Consider the following 17,838-nt stretch of genomic DNA (forward strand, 5'->3'; position numbering starts at 1 on the left):
TGCATTTGCTTTCTCTGCATTTCCCAAATTTTTTTTTTTTTTTTTTAAGATTTATTTATTTATTTAATTCCAACCCCTCCCCTGGTTGTCTGTTCCCTGTGTCTATTTGCTGCGTCTTGTTTCTTTGTCCGCTTCTGTTGTCGTCAGCGGCATGGGAAGTGTGGGCGGCGCCATTCCTGGGCAGGCTGCTCTTTCTTTTCACGCTGGGCGGCTTTCCTCACGGGCGCACTCCTTGCGCGTGGGGCTCTCACGCGGGGACACCCTTGCATGGCACGGCACTCCTTGCGCGCATCAGCACTGCGCATGGCCAGCTGCACACGGGTCAAGGAGGCCCGGGGCTTGAACCGCGGACCTCCCATGTGGTAGACGGACGCCCTAACCACTGGGCCAAAGTCCGTTTCCCAGCATTTCCCAAATTTGAGTCATTCTCAAACTACCTTCCTAATTTTGCTATTATTTATATAATAGTTTTCTTTAAATTGGCTCATTTTTTTAACTTAAATACGTATATTTAATAGAGGAAGCTTGAACACTACTATACATTGAAAGCCAGTATCACTTGCTCTAAAATTGTCATAACAAATTCACAACTATTGAAATTTTTAGGATGTTTATCCCCATGCTCTCTAAATTCATGTGGTACATACCACGATGTGCACACACTTTGGGAAACAACTCTGCATTACTCATTGCAATTTTCTCAACATCCCTATGAAGAGGTGAATCAGGAAAAATCTTGGACCCTGATTAAGTTTGATTCATGTGCCCCCAAAAGATACAATCAACTCCTAACCCTTCTTTCCCTGAATATGACCTTATTTGCAAATAGGGTCTTTTGAGATGTGATTAGCTAAGATGAAGACAAACCAGGTTAGGGTGGGCTCTAACCCAGAAGGACTGGTGTCCTTCTAAGATAAAATTTGGACACAGAGACACACAGACACAGGGAGAGTGCCACCTGAAGACAGAGGCCGAGAAAGAAGGGCTGCAGCAGCTAGCCAAGGAATGCCAGGGGCGGCGGGCAAGCCACGAGAAGGAGAGGAGGCTCAAAAGGACTCCCCCCTACAGGGTTCAGAGGGAGCGCAGCGCCGCCCACACCTCGAGTTCAGACTTCCAGCTCCAGAACTGTGAGAGAACAAAGTTATCTTCTTTTAAGCCACCAAGTTGGGGGTACTTTCTTATGTCCGCCCGAGGAGACTAAGGTGCCCCAAATTGATGTGGTAGCCCACAAGGTAAGCAAGGTATCAGCCAGAAGCCAGGTGCCCTACCCCCAGGCTCAGGCTCTTTCCTGTTTCCCAGGTGTGGCTGATAAACCAGCAGCTTCCGCATGTCCTGGAAGCGTGTTAGAAATCTGGGTAAGTCGTGTACACCTTCACGTTTGAGACGCTCCAATGCGGATCAATGGTTCTCTAACCTGACAGCACATTAGACCGACCTGGGGAGATGTAAAAAATAAAAATAAAAATCCTGATGCCCGGGCCCGCCTGAGGCCCTGGTTTAAGTGCTTGGGAAGGCCTGAGCCCAGCGAGTTTCAAGAGCTCCCCAGCTGACTCCAATGGGAGCATCATTAAAATTCATTTGAGAAGCAGGAATCTAGAGCAGTGGTTCTCAAGCTCTGGCTGCGCAGGAACCACAGGGAGGGCTTGTTAGAGCCTGGCTGGCTCCCTCCCTCAGAGATGCTGATTCAGTCAGTCTGGGGTGGGACCTGAGACTCTGCATTCCAAGTGATCTTGCTGCTGCTGGTCCGGGACCACATTTGGAGAATCACAGCTAGATGAACCGGACAAGAGCCCAAACTCAGCTTAAGGACTTGTCCAGGCCTTATGTGCAGGCATCTTACAGGGAAAAGCAAACGAACTTAATTATAACATATTTATGGTATTTCATCTGGGCTCCCGTGTATTCATATTTCTATCCACATAAAAACGCCATGAGGTAGGTTCCCAGCTGGCTTATGTAAGTCTTCAAAGTTTTTTGTGTTTTCTTTTCCACCAGAAGTAGGACTAAACACACATTGTAAAATATCCTGGGATACATTCCCCGGAAAAGTGCAGATCCTTTTGTGGGGAAGCTGCACCCGCGGCTGTGGATGTGAAGGGCGCCCCCTGGCGTTCTGCCGCCGTGTGGCCCTGGCTCTGACAGTCGGCTGAGCCCCTCCGCGAGCCCCGCCCCCGCGAGCCACTCCCCCTCCCCCTCCCCCTTCCCCCTCTCCCCCCCCTCCCCCCCCCCCCCCCCAGCCCGTCTTCGAGCCCCCCGCGAGCCGCTGAACCCCATGGCACCGCCGGGACAGCCCTGCCTGCCTCGCATCGGGTGGATTACACAGGAACGAGGAAAAGACCAACAGCCGATTCCTCTCCTTGCACCGCGCTGCTCAGTTCACAGCGCGGCCTCTGTCCGTGCAGAGCCTCTCTCTTGTTTGGCTTTCTCTCTCATCTCTGATACCCTCAGTGGGTCCCCATCTCAAAGACAACCTAACATGTCGTGTATATGGCCTTAAATATGCGTTTATCTCTGTAAAAATAGATAGGGTTGTTTTGTGGGGATGTGTGGTTGTAGATGACGTAATGGCATCGTATTACACAACTCGTGTTTTTCCTCTCTTTGCACTCAGCGCCGCAGTTTGAAGACCTTCCTGGGTCGTGTACAAGTCGGACACCCCCGTTACATTTTCCTTATTGAGACCTTGTCCGCACATCTGTTTCTCACACTGAAATCAGCGTGCTTTTGAGTCAGAGTGTGTAGGGCTAAGCAAGACTGTTGGCTGAAGTTAATCTGACCCCAGATGCATTTATCCCTCTTTTAGGACTGTAACTAATTCCTTTCCGCTCCATTTGGCCATGCTCGCTCGCTGGCATCACAGGTGTCTTCTTTAAGAAGAAAAAGATCCTGTGCCTTGGCTTCCTGGCAGTCTTTTTTTTTTTTTTTTTTTCCACTTTTTCGTGACATTCACACCAAAAAGCACAGCAATGGACTCCAAGAAAAAAGTCTCTTGATTATCGTTGATTTATCCTTGCTTAAACAAGATAAATCCAGCCTGTGGAAAAGTATTTTAAAAATAAGAAAAGTTGTCTCAATCTTGGATTACAGAAGGTTTCAGAACAAAATGGAAAAAAGTCCAATTGCTTATCAGAGAGTTCCCTGCCCTTACTTTTCTTACCCTTTTGCAGATGTAAGTAATAAATCCAAAACCAAGTTCTCTCTCCCAGAAGTGAACTCCCACCAACACCCATGAGGAGGGGATTTGGCTCATATGGTTACGCTTTAATTAAGACATATAATTTCCACATGTACATGGGAGATAAAGCAAATACTCCTTTGGGCATATTTTCAACCACGACCTTTCAAAATATGTGAAACTGTATTTCTTAAACAACTTTGCCTCTCCCTGGAAAATGATAAATATATCAAAATTTAACAGGTAAACAATATTTTCCTAGGCTCAAGATTCTGAGATCACTACACAAAAGGGGATTTGGATTAATAAAATACTAAAAATAACTATCATGTACTAAGTGTTTATAATGTGCCAGGCTCTGTACTAAGCACAATTTATGTGTTTTCCCATTTAATCCCCATAACCTTAGGACAAAGATTTTATTACACCTTGTTAAAGTTGAGAGACCTAAGACAAAGGTAAAATAAAAGGAAAAGTTTATGAAAATTAGTTCATTCCCACTGAGCCAGAAATAAACTTGCCTATCTCCCCACTACTAAAGAAACACTCTAACTTATTTCCCCGTCAACAACCCATCCTCCCTCTCCTTTCCACCTTCAGCCAACATCTGGAAAACTCTGTGCTCACCATTGCCATGTCCTCTGCTCCCTTCTCCTCTCAATCCCCTCCAGTCCTGCGCTGGTGGCCCTCAGAGCAGTGCAACCCAAAGCCAATTCCTTGGTCCCTAAGCAACACAAACTCGGAATTACCTGGAACCCATGGCCACCGCTTCCTCCTGCCTTACTCCTCTGGCACTATCTGCTCTCAGTCTCTTGTCTTTCTGTGCCTTCCTGGGGCTGCTTTGCTAGTTCCTCTTCCCTTGCCATCCTCCTACATCTAGGCATAGCACAGCTTCTGCCTTGGTGTCTCCCCTTGGTTTTCACTGCTGTCCCCAGAGCCCCTCCAGTCCCAGAACTGAAGTCCATGTTCTTCCCTACCCTGGAAGCCTCAGCCCCTGGCCATCAGTGGTTAGGTCACATCACACGTGCCTGCCAGCTTAGAACTCAGACTCTGCCTGGGGCCTGATGTTCCTATGTTTACTAGTTGTGCACCCAGGCATCAGCCTCCTTGTATATAAAACAAGGAGCATGAACTACATGTATCTCTAGCACCCTTTCTAGGTGTACTATTCTGTGCATTGTTCCTCTCCACCAACAGAACTTAAATCTCCTCACGTGGTATTTAAAGACCTCCACTAGAGATCCTGAATCTCTGAACTGTCCATGTGATGGCCAGGCCCTGGGCCTCAGCAGACTTGCAACTCCTACCCTCTGGTTTCTTGGACTTACCCTCGCCAGCTGACAGGGAGGTGAAGAGGGTCAACCATCACACCAGGGAGCTGAGAGTGCCTACAGCTGCAAGTAGGAGAATTGCATCAATCATCCATGTGGAATCTAAGCCGCCTCTTGATGTAGAGAGGGCCTGGACATAGCCATCCCAGGTCCACAAGATGGAGGAATAGAGTATGGATTAGAGTGGGCTTACTGGTGTTCTGCTGGGGAACTACTGTGATTAGTAAGGGAAGAAATTGTAGTAGTGATGTGGAGAGGGTGGCCACGGTGCTGCTGATGGTCGTGAGAAGGAAGAAGAGAGATGGTGTAGGGGCATTTTCAGGATTTGGAGTTGTCCTGGGTAGTGCTGCAGGGACGGATGCTGGATGTTGTGTGTCCTGTCGTGGCCCACTGGGTGGACTGGGGGAGAGTGTGGACTACAATGTGCACCACTGTCCATGTGCTGCAGCGGTGCTCCAGAATGTATTCGCCGGGTGCAGTGGATGTGCCACAATGATGGAAGAGTTTGTTGATGTGGGAGGGGTGGTGTGGGTGGGGTAGGGGGTATATGGGGACCTCATGTTTTTTTAATGTAACATTTAAAAGAAAACAAAGAAGAAAAAAATTTAAAAATTAAATAAAAGTTTCCCTGAGATACAAAAAATAAAAAATAAAAAAGTAAAGACCTCCACTGTATGCCCTCAGGCTTTTCTACCTCCCCATCCTGTGTCCTATTCTACAGGTCTCTGACTTTTCCTGAACTGTCCCTGAAGTGCTTCGATGCCTTAGCAAAGCTGATCTCAGGCAGTGTTGCCCCTCCTTCATCACCAATATCTCAACCAAAGTCATGGTTCAGCTCAAAAAATCTCCAATCCTTCAATAGGATTGAAGTCAATGAAATAATACATAGATGTGGAATGGACACAACCAAACCAAAGTCCACAGGAAGGAGGAATACAGTAAGGATTAGAGTAGACTTAATAATATTCTATTCATGAACTATTGTGGTTAGTAATCGAGAAAATGTGGCATTGGTGTGGAAAAAGTGGCCATGGTGGCTGCTGGGAGCGGGGAATGGGAGGAAGAGATGAGATGTGGAGGCGTTTTCGGGACTTGGAGTTGTCCTGAGTGGTGCTGCAGTGACAATTGCCAGACATTCTATGTCCTCCCATGGCCCACTGGATGGAACGTGGGAGAGTGTGGGCTATGATGTGGACCACAGGCCATGGGGTGCAGCGATGCCCAGAGATGTACTCACCAGATGCAATGGATGTGTCATGATGATGGGGGAGAGTGTTACTGTGGGGGGAGTAGTGGGGTGGGGGCGGTGGGGGTGAATGGGGACCTCATATTTTTTTAATGTAATGTTTTTTTTTAAAATGAATAAATAAAATTTTTAAAAAATAAAAAAAAAGAAGCATAAATTTCAAAGAAGGAAATAAAAAATTTAATCGATTTCATTTCTATGTTGGAAAAAAGCCATGATCCTTTAAAGGCTAGAGAAAAGTTGCAACTATTTGATGTATAACCAATCTTTGTTCAAATGTAGAAGTAAGAAAAGAGACCGCCCTCCCCGATATGTGTTTTGTGGAATAAGTAAATCATGTGCTTATGTGTGAAAAAAAAAAAAGAAATAATAGCGTCAATGAAATAATAGATACAAACATATAATGTTTTAATGAAAATTACATTTAAATTACATTTAGAGGTTTAGTATATTAGCTGACACAGGATAAATAAATTTTAGGTATTAATGCTGTTGTTATTGTCATCACTGGATTTTTTTTTCTATCTCGGAACACCACAGCATTCAGTCATAGCAAGAAGTGACATGGTGGTTCTAAAAATGAATGGAAGCAGACCTGTCAATCTTTTTAAATGAATGCAAAGACAGCTCCAAATCATCCATTTAAAAATTGACGGTACGGGTCACGGTCTGGTGGCCGCAGAATAGGGTTTGGAAATTGAATTTGCATAGAATTTTGTGTAAGATTTTAAAAATATATACTGATTGTCAGTATCAGAGAATGTGGTAGGTAGAAGCTAGTGGAGATGGCGGGAGGCTCCGAAGATCACAGAAAGTTGAATCCCTGTTGCCATTGTTAGCAAAACAAGGATAAAAATCAATGAATAACCTTTAACATCGGACAAACAGATTATGCCCCAGTTTTCCCAGAGAGCCTTCTGCACGTCCCTCAGGCCTCCTCCCTCTTTCCCTAAGTTAGGGAGTGAACCCGAGGGCTTCCAGCTACTCCACACCGGAAGTTCAGGAGGGGGCACCAGAACCACAGACCAGTAGGATTTCCCTACTGAATTCCATTTGCCAGGAGAGAGCAAGGGCTTGGGAGAGAAATCCACAAGTCAGTCAGTCCCTAAGATGAAGGCTATGACATTTTAAATTGTGATTGATCCTTTTTAATCTTTGTTCATTCTCCTACCAATTTTGCTGTCAGACATATGGAACCTGCATCCTGCTACCTCTATGAAAATCCGACCATTTATTCCTTCACCTGTGCATCTAAAATTCCCTTCTCTTTCACTGGCAAAGCCACAATTCTTCCAACTCACTAACTACTTTTCTACTCTTTTCCTTCTCCAAACCCACCACACCGACATCGTTTCATCTGTATAGCCATCTACATTTCACCACATGGCATCTTCATTCTCTCTTTATACAGTTTCTCAGAGGATAGATCTTGAAGAAATAGAAGGATCTTCGTTGCTTTCTTATTTTTCAATTTCATAAACTTTTTCGACCATGTATACTTTATACATTCTATTACCCTTATACCTTATATATGATAGCAACAAAGTGACTAAGGATGTAGCAACTTGTTCAACTGCATAGAGCATCTTAGTATGGAAGATCTAGAACATTAATGGGGACTCAAGGTGTCAAGTACCTTTTGAAGTCTACCCTTTTAATTGGATTTGCTCTTTGATTAATGTGTTAGCCTTCTCTAGGACACGTTAATGACCTAAAAGTTTTCACCATTGTAATTTGTGTCATTTTCCTAAAACTCAAGTAGAATATAAAGGTACAAGAAAGCTGATGAGGCAATATTACTTCAACAAGCATCTAGAGAAGAACCAGTGGTGAAAAAAAGAACTGGATAGGGTAAACGATGCCTGATAAAATTTGGGGTGCCATAATTTTCATTCTAGGGAAATAATACACATTTCATTCTTTAATATTTGAAAAAAGCTATAATGGTCTAAGATGCAGACTTTCTTAATTTGGTAATAATTTGCTTGAGAATTTTAATATTTGATTTTCTTCCAACAAAAGAGGTAATTTTTGTTGAGGTAAGAATTACATGGAAAACACACATAAATATATTCATGAAATTCTGCTTTCTATTTCTTCTTAAGCTATAAGGTTATGCAGCACTAGGACATAGCGAAAAGAAGAAATGTGCATAATACTCTTAGAAATAAATGGGAAGGACTGCCATGACCTCACGGCTTCAGAAGGTAGAAGTTCATTATCCTCCTCCTCTCTAGGGCCACGTATGGTATGAGCTTGTACTGTGTTTAGTTTTTCAGGCTGCTATGACAAATACCACACAATGCGTTGGCTTTTTAAAAAATGGAAATTTATTCGTTTATGGTTTCAAAGTCCAGAAATTCAATTTAAGGGGTTGGCTAGAAAGCTTTCTTCCTCCCAGGGTCAGTAGTGCACTGGCTGCCCACAATCCTTGGGTTCCTTGGCTTTCCCATCACTTGGCAATGCTTTCCCCTTTCTCTTCCAGGTTCCACTGATTTCCAGTTTCTGGTTCCTCCCTGTGGCTTTCTCTGACTATATATGAATATCTTCTGCTTTAAAGGACTCCAGTAATCTAAATTAAGATCCATCTTTGTTTATTTAGACAACAGCTTAATTAAAACCACATCTTCAAAAGATCCTATTTACAATGGGTTCACACCCATAGGGACAGAGGGTAAGATTAAGAACGTGTGCTTGTTGGGGTACCTAATCCAACCTATCAAATACTGGCTTCTCAGGTTGGAGGGGATGTTAACAGCATCACATCCTCTGATTGGAAGGACGGCAGCTTAAGCAGCAAGCCCCTTTAGTGCTTCATTCCCCCGCCCACCCTGATGCTCTTCTGTATGAGCCAGCTCCTTCCCATCTTTTTTTCCCCACTATTCATTCAAAAAATATTGATTGAAGACCTACAATAGGCCAGGCATTTTTTTAGACTCCAGAAATACATCAGTGAGCAGATATATTCTTGTTCTTGTGGATTTTACATTCTAGAGAGGAAGAGAGACAATCAACAAAGAAATAACACAGCAAGTGGTGGTAAGTGTTATAAAGAAGGACAAAGCAGGGTACATAGGAGGGAAGGCGTTCTGCTTGGTATTCTGGAGCTCAGGGAAGTCTCTATGATAAGGAGTGAGCCTCTGAGTATCTGAGGAACGGGCAATCCAGCCAAAGGGAACTTGTGCAAAGGCCCTGATGGAGACGTGGCATGGAAGCAACATCAAGAATGGTTTAGAAGTATCTTAAGAGATGAGGTTCCAGATGACCTCTGACTGTCCCAGAGAGGCTGTGCCCTCTACTGCCCAGCTCAATCATCCTAAGATATGTCTACGCTGGGATCTGCACCCCCCCCCCCAATTTCCTATTCATCATGATTTACCTATTTTGATATCCTACCCTAGTAATTACTAGCCTTTCTCCTCCCCAGAATGTAAGGCTGGTGACGACAGTGAATTTGTTTATCTACTGCTGCATTCTTACTTCCTATTTCAGTGCTGGAAACTAAGTAGGCCCTCAAATATTTACTGCATGACTAAACCTGGAAACCTAGCTATGCTATGAATGAGGCAGCTGGCCCTCTTAGAGACAGGAGACTGAAGTCCTAGATGTGTTGATATCAAAGTACTAAGGAAATGACCTCCACAAATCATTCATCTCTCTGAGCTTTGATTTCCCCATACATAAAAAATATGGATTAGAACTGAGGATAGCAAAACCTGTTTGTAGCAGTTTAATATTATTGATGAATTCCAAAAAGAAATATTGGATTATATTTGTAAATTGGTCTTTTCCTCTGGGCAGATGAGATTATACTGGATTCAGAGGTTTACTTGATTAAGTAATTGTATCAGTTGGGCATTGACTCCCACCCTTTGGTGGGTGGGGACTCACAGATAAAATGCACGGCAAAGGACAGAGTGGAGTTTTTGATGAGAGGGTTTTTGAAGTTGGAGTTTGATGCTGAAGCCTTAAGCTGAAGTCCCAGGAAGAGAGGAACCCTGAACCCAGAGAGAAGCAAGACCCTGGAAGGGAAGCACCCAGGAAGCCTGAACCCTCACAGACATTGGTACCCATCTTGCTCCAACACGTGAAAATAGACCCTGATGAGGGAAGTAACTTATGCTTAATGGCCTGGTATCTGTAAGCTCCTACCCCAAATAAATACCCTTTATAAAAACCAACCAATATCTGGTATTTTGCATCAGCAACTCTTTGGCTGACTAATATACTGTAACAGGTACAACCACACACATACCTCCCTTCCATGCCCATTAGACTCTAATGGCTCATGACTGTCTTTCTAGACAAGACCTTAGAGCCCTTAACACAATGTGCTCTTTGCAGTCATGAAAAGTCATGAGAGTCAGAGATGACTCTCAAAATGGTCAATTTGCCATTCCTGGACTGGAAGATTTTTAAGACTCCTTTCAGCTCTGGCGTACTGTGATTCAAATCTATAAACAAGTCCACTTGTGTGGCCATAAGGAAGTACATGAGACTGCAAACTCATCTGGTGAAATAGTCCAGAAATCACACTGCTCAGAGCCAGGTGATCCCTGCGGGCTCCCTACCAGGGAATGTCTATAGCAGAGGCAGCCACCTGGTAAGACCTGCTTGAATTCTGACAAAAAATAATTCAGTGCTAGCTTGTTCTGGCTCTTTCAAAGGCTGCTAGTGTTGATCCTTTGAGTAAGCTAAGTGTTGTGACTGGCGTCAAATCCCATCCATTAGAAGCTTGGGCTCCCTTAATATACCAACCCTAAGGCGGTAAACTGGTCTGGCCTGACTTTGAGCCTTTAAATCACCCTATAACTTCTGGCCAATAAGAGTGAGTTTCTATGTTCCCTGCTTTGGTTAGAGTCTTCCAGATTCTGAAGGCTTTGTCTTCACCCCCTGAGGCTGCCCTTCCTGGATTATTCCTGGCCTGTTCCTGACCTCTTTCTGTGCCTCCTATCTAAGCTTCCTTGCCTCTGATACCTGATCTGATTTGGACGCTCCTCTTTCTTACAATGTGCACCCACCCTTCAGAATACTTCATCTTTTAGCAACTTCAGATAACAAGTGCAGTCTAATCCACCCTGGAATCAGGAACACTACTTTATGGCTGGCCCATGAGAGTGGTATTTCTGCTGAAGAAGAGAAATACACAAATATCCAGATACAAAGCAGGGCCATGAAACATGAACAAAATTCAAAGGAGAAACGCAGGGGCTGGAACAAAGCTCTTTGTCTCAACTTCCTACCAAAACTTCTAAGGGGATTTTTTAAATATTATAAACCCATAAGGATAAAGAAAACTGGAGATTCATCAGCAGATTAGAAATGGCAACAAAATTTTGGAAGCTGAAAACAAATGTACAATAACTGTCTCAGCTAACCAAAGACAAGCTAAAAGAGGCTTTATTATATAGAACTTGCAACAGGGGACTGAAAACACTATGAAAACTGTCTTCAACTGGACAATCATAAAAGTTACAGAAACATTGTCCAGATAAATATTCCTACAAAACTGTCCCTTTTTACCTGGTCAACCAGAATGTCTTCATGTTATCATTATCAATGACTCTATAATCCTTTTCTGAGTCCATATCTCACAAGGGTGGTGCATCATTGTGACTAAAGGGCTATAAACCCCATTAATTCCAATGGCCCAAGTGCCAAAGTCATACCAAATAAATACACCACTGAAGTGCAAATGATGTGCTTACTGTGCAAGCACAGCTCCAAGACAACTGTCTTATCCTCTACCCCTTCACTCTAAATTACCTCCCTAAGCCCCTCTCTCTTTCCTACAAATTCTGGAGTGGCCCCAGTCTTAGCTACTGATTCTTACTATTCTTCCTCAAACTAGCATCCTCCCCATGACTTGAAACTCATCCTCATAGCCACTCTGAAGCACCATACATTCATTCAATATTTTTTGCCCCTAGATTGACTTAAAAGCTATACCTCAAGCTCCTGTCTCAGCCCCTTATGGTTCTTGCCACAGGAAGAGAGCCTGGTAATACCATTCAGGCTGGCTCTCAGTATAACTGTTGGACCTGACATTTATGCTTATGCCTGTGAAGACTTTTTTGGAGTTACATCTGAAATAATGTGCCCAGGGATAAGCCTTTTGAAATATAATTTAGCATAGGCGTAGTTTAGGGAATCCAGAGGCCTAGAGAGTTACTATAGCCAGTATATAATCCAGTCTTTCTCGAACACCCATGGCCTTAAGAAAGTCTCTGTTGGGAGCCTGATTGCCCATCAGAAGGCCTAAAATTCTCCCAGGGATGCTGCCGACTAAGCAAGAAACTATGAACATTACACAGGTATGCAGAAGTGAGGACTCATATTTTGCAATGAAAGTCTAGGTTCCAACTTGTACTGAATTTCCCTGAGTTTATGCTGCATGGTGTAATAAAGAGAGTTTGGAATTTACCAATACGGATTTGAAGCCCAAATCTACAAATTACAAGCTATGTGACTGTGGAGGGAGTTGGTATATGCTCTATCATGGGAATACAGGTGCCGGCACAACAGAGACTCCATGCAAATGACTGTTTTATTACTCACAAAGCACAAAGGGTCCAAAAGAGCAGGGAGAAAGATGCCACCATGGCTGGTCCCCTGGGGAAGCACTGAAGAGGAGAGGTCACTTGTGGCTGGTCTCCTGAGGAGGGAGCTCTTCATGCTTCGTTTCACTCCACAAATGAGGGACACCCGCACTGCCAAGAGCTGGGCTTTTATACACTCCAGAGAGGGGCCCTGCCAAGGAGCAGTCTTCGTGCCCTGGCAAGCAGCTGGGGCTGGTTAAGATGTGACATCTCCCCAGTTGCCTGCAGTCTCTTGTAAAATAGAAACATAACAAACACCAGCATGCAAACAAACAAGAGCGAAAGATAAACATCTGCACACAAATAAGCAAGAGGGAAAAGGAGGGGAGTAGGCCCGGTTGGGAGATGGCTGCCGAGTATGTCTGTGACTTCCCTAGTGATCTTGCTTAATCCTTCCAGACTTCAGTTTCCTCAGCTGCAAAATAGAGATGGTAATAATGCTTACCTTCATGGGGGTGTCAAGACTTTGCACAATATATGCAAAATGTTGGGTCCAATGTCAATTACACAGTTAGCACCTCAATAAGTGATTGGTATTGTCTCTCTTCTCACTTGGACCAAGGATCATTTCACTTCCACATGGAAGTGAGTCTCAGGAGACCTATGGGAGGCCCAGAAGATTTTCCTCAAAAAGTAGCTTAAAATCTTCTCATATATTTGGATAATTATTTCATTTACTTGAGGACCTACAATTCTGAGTCCTATAATAGAGAAAAGGCAAAAGAGTTATAAAAGCAGGTGTTACCAATCAACAGCCTTGTCGAAACAGAGTCTAGGATTTCTAAGGAGACTGTTATTTAATGGGACCAACGAGGATGAATTTCATGTAAAATGTGCTGTCATTAGAGATAAACTAGTGATTCTCATTCTCAATCCTGGCTGCACATTAGAATCACTTGGGATCCTTTTTATGGAAAAAAATTTTAAAAAAACAAAAAACCAACTTATTTAAAATTGCTTGAAATGGGCCTCAGTATCAGAATAGTTTTTAAAGTTCTCCACTGACTCTAAAGTACAGCCAGGATTAAAAATCACCAGGCTAAAAAAAAAGCCTATCGGATGATTATAGGTTTTACTCATTTAAATATTGAAATTTCTTCCAGACACAATCACCTGACCCTTAGCATAGTTGCTACTAAATCACTTTCTAACAAATAGCCAACAGTCTAATGCAAGAGCCTTTAAGCCAAAGTCAGGAAGATGGTAGCCCAGGAAGCAGCAGGATGTACCATGCACAACTGCCCCAGATTACCTGTGTATGTTGAGACCAAAGGAAAGAGACAACTCTAAGCCCAATTCCAAAAGACCAGGTGGGTCTGAGGCGGAGAAGCAAGTTAGCTAAGGTTCCATAAAGGAGTTGGGACAGACACAGAGAGAAAACCTGGCAGTAACATACGAGGCAATTCAATACACAAACATGAAAATGGGGGTGCAGATGGGGCTCAAGTGATTGAGCACCTGCTTCCAACCTGGGAGGTCCCGAGTTCAGTTTCTGGTACCCCCTAAAAACAAAAAAATAAACAACAAGCAAACAGACAAAAAACTCAACTCAGGAGCCAATGTGGTTCAGTGGTTGAGCACTGACTTCCCACATACAAAGTCCCCGGTTCAATCCCCAGACCCAGTATCTTAAAAATATAAAAGTAAAAATAAAAAATAAAAAAAGGCATGAAAATGAAGAGTAGGGTGAAGCAGACTAGTAAGATAGAGAATCAATAGACAGATCTGGAAACTGGCAAAAAGTCCATGTGGAATCAATATCTCCAAGATGGCTGCTGGAAGACCCTCGGGAGAGTCTGCCATCCAGAATTAATTTTCCTCCAGAAGCCAGGAGAAGCCCCAGATACTCCCCAAGGACTTCTTCCGAGGTGGGAGTAGGGAAATTGTGGTAAGTCAGCCCTCTTTAGCACTCTTCAGCCCCTTCCTCTCTACCTGGGACCCATGATCTGTTATTTTCTCCCATTTCTCTTCCCTCCCTACCTTAATAAATTACAGGCCTAACTAACCCAAAGTGCTCTTGAAATTCCTTTCTGCAGCACAGTCAAGAACCTAGACAAAATCCTGTTACAAGGGGGATTAGAGAGTGACTCTTGTGGACAGCACCCGCAGGCCACAGCTTCCTTGACGGTAGCCTTGAGTGTGCCTGCTGGTAAGTTCTAGATACTAGCACTTTGAATAGATAATAACGCCATGAGATTTATTTTTAATTTGCGAAGTGTAGTGGTCCACTTTCTCTAAGTACAAAGTGAAAATGCACTTCCCTATCTCCTTTGAAGTGAGGAGTGGCTGTGTCATTTGATTTGGCCAATAAAATGTGAATGGAAGTGAGCTGGGCATTCCACTGGAAGCTTTAAAAGCCATTGTATAATTTACCACTCACCCCTTGGCTGCTTCAGTAACCGTGGAAGCCCACGTCAAGCTGGAACTCTTACCAGCATGGGTTGCTGATTAAGGAGGCCCCCGTGATAGGGCAGAAAAATTTCACTTCTGTTATATTAAACCACAGGGATTTGGAGGTTGTTTATTACCTCAACATAAACAACCTCAACATAATAAGCCTCCATTGGCTGATACAGTGTGGGTTTGAGAATATGAACGGAATTCCTCTCTAGCTCACTCTTTCCCACCCTTAGCATAGCTGGCACTCTGCATTGGATAATTCTCTGTTGTTGGGCCTATCCTGAGCATCGCAGGATTTCTGCTATGTGCCTCTTCCTGCTACGTGCCTGTAGAAACAGTTGTGACGATCAAAAATGTCTCCGTGCATTGCCAAATGTCCCCTGGAGACACAATTGCCCTTGGTTGGGAACCACTGCTCTAACTATAGCAGGAACTCATGAAAATGTATGTTGAAAAACACTGGGTTAGGGCTCAGCCCTGTCTTATACTATCAAATATTAGAATCTCATCTCTTCTAAAATGGATTTTATGCACTCTAATTTTAGGCCAGGATCTATACTACAATAAAACAGTCTCATCCAGAAAAACCTCCTGCTTATGGAGCCAAAACGATGTGACATAAATAAACCCCATGAAAACTATCAACATTCTAAGTGCTCCCCTCCATTTGATAAGCTGAGTACACTAGGGATTCAATTTGAAATTGTTACTCCTAAAACTTACTGGTTCCTCATGCAAACTACAAGGTGAAGAGCCCCAGTCTTGAAATTTGCTGAAGCAAAAGAATGGGGAATTTTGAGTGTTTACCCAGTAGGTCTGTGAACCTTCTCTTCGTGAAGAGGAAGTAGAGTTTGCTTTGAGTTCATCTTGAGGAGTGTAAGCCTGAGGAGTAAATGAAGGCAAACACGAGGGCCAAATGGTGATTTTAGAGGAACTGAATTCCATTCTGCCATTGAAACAGTGGAGGAATTCTTATATCCTCTGCCACCACCCTGCCTGAGTTCTCTCCGAGGATCCCAATATTGGGGCCACATTTTAAACCCTCAGTCCTGTCGTCTGTAATGAGACTCCATGTTGTCACACGTTGGACTTGGATAATCACATGAAGAGCAACATTATTACGGCTGGGTCAAGACTCCACCAAAGTCAGGGGCATCTCTCTTGAGTGCCAACAAGTCTTCCCTAGCCTTCAAGGACATTCTCCAGGTTTTACTGAAACTGCTCCCCAAAGTCCTTTAATATGCATGAACGGATTACCCTACCTTCCTTGGTTCCCATGGCCAGAATCCTTAACTAATCCTCTACCCACAAAAGTAGGGCTAGTTTCACAAGCTGTTATTTCAGCTGCTCACTTGAACATCTGCTCTTGATTTATTTGCTGAGCACCTCCAATATGCACAGAGCTGCGTTGTCACGCTCCATCCCATTCGGTTCCTTGCCCCCTCCACCCGCAAACATATCCGCATCTGCATACACCCATCCCACCCCTGTTCTGTCCGTGGTTGCTCTTTCCACCCGCAGAAGCTTGCACTATCAATTACTGGCTCTGAGTCCTGAATCTTTAACCCCTAGGTCCCAAAGGCTCTTTCACTTAGGCAACATTGTAACAAGCTTAAGCCTCTCCTATCATGAAAAAATCCTGCCTTTAATGCTCTCTCCCTCCACAGCTCCTCAATGCAGTCCATTATCTTCCTTGCCCCTTATTTACTCCTAAGGTCGCCACAGGCTCCAAGATTCTTCCTCATGTGACCTGCTAGAGTTGCCAAATCCAGTCTTTCTAATATTTGACCTCTTGGGAGCACGTGCTAGTCCATCTTCTTCTTGTTGCAATGATCTTGTCGTGCATCTGTAACATCACAGCCCTGGGTTCACCCCCCACACCCTCAGTCTCCTTCAGCACCTCCTCTTCACACAGCCACTGGTTAAACAGTGGTGGTGTCCTGGGTTCACCCCACCCCTCTTCTCACGCTTTCACACTTCGCTGCATCTCCTCAAATCCCAGCTCTTCTACTGCCCACTGCTGATGGCTCCTAAATCTCTCTCTCCAGCCCACACGATCCTGAGTTCTGGTTTTGAATGCCTACTGCCTCCCAGACATTGCCACCTGGAACCTGAGCAAGCACCCCAAATACTACATGGCTAAGATGGAAGCATTGCCTAGCGCCCCTTCCCAAATAACCCTGCTTCTCCTTCCCTATCTCCCGTGCCCAGGAGAGGCTCCACATCCACACAGGGGATGCTACCTCGGCATCTTCCTGGGCTGCTCCCAGTGCACCCTTCGCAGGGGTCACTAAGGCCAAACAACTCTACCCTAGAGGCTTTCGGGAATCCCTCCCCTCCTTGTCATCCCTGCAGCTGCGGCTGCTTCAGCTCAGAGTCTCACCACCTCTCACGATGGGCAGATAGCCCCACCAAAGCCTACGTAATGCTGCTCTAAGGGAGCTTATTTATCGCAGTCACTTCCCTGCTTCCAGTGCTCCAGGGTCTCCTGGTTATCTATAGGAAAATGTCCTTAGCACACCTGGATTTAGACTAACAAGGCTCTAAGCAGCTGACTCTCAGGATGGAAAGAAAGAGGTTCTGGGTCTCACTCCGGGATCTACCACATACCGGCTGCATGATCTTAGGCAAGGTCTTTAACTTCTCAGATTCCTTATCTGTAAAGGGGGATATAATAGTACTTACCCTCACAGGGCTCTTGTAAAGATTAAAATGAGGGAACTTCATATTTTTAATGTAACATTTTGTGTGATCTATGTATCTTTTAAAAAAAAAAGATTAAAATAAGCTAAGATGTTTAATGCTTTTTTTTTCAGGATAATGGAGCCAGGGATTGAACCTGGGACCTCGTATGTGGGAAGCTGACACTCAACCCCTGAGCTAATATGTTCAAAGCACCCAGCGCGTGGTACGTGGACACTGAATGTTAACTGCTATCACTATATAATTATTAGCCTTCCCCCCACGTCCTTCCAGCTCACAGGGAACTTGTGCTCAGCGGATCAGAATCGCTCTCTGGACGTGCCCTGTGCTCCCCAGGCTCTTGGCCTTGACACACACCACCTGGAATCCCTCTCCCCTCCCACT

The sequence above is a fragment of the Dasypus novemcinctus genome, chromosome 8 (assembly GCF_030445035.2).
Source record: "Dasypus novemcinctus isolate mDasNov1 chromosome 8, mDasNov1.1.hap2, whole genome shotgun sequence".
In the NCBI taxonomy this organism is placed as follows: domain Eukaryota; kingdom Metazoa; phylum Chordata; class Mammalia; order Cingulata; family Dasypodidae; genus Dasypus; species Dasypus novemcinctus.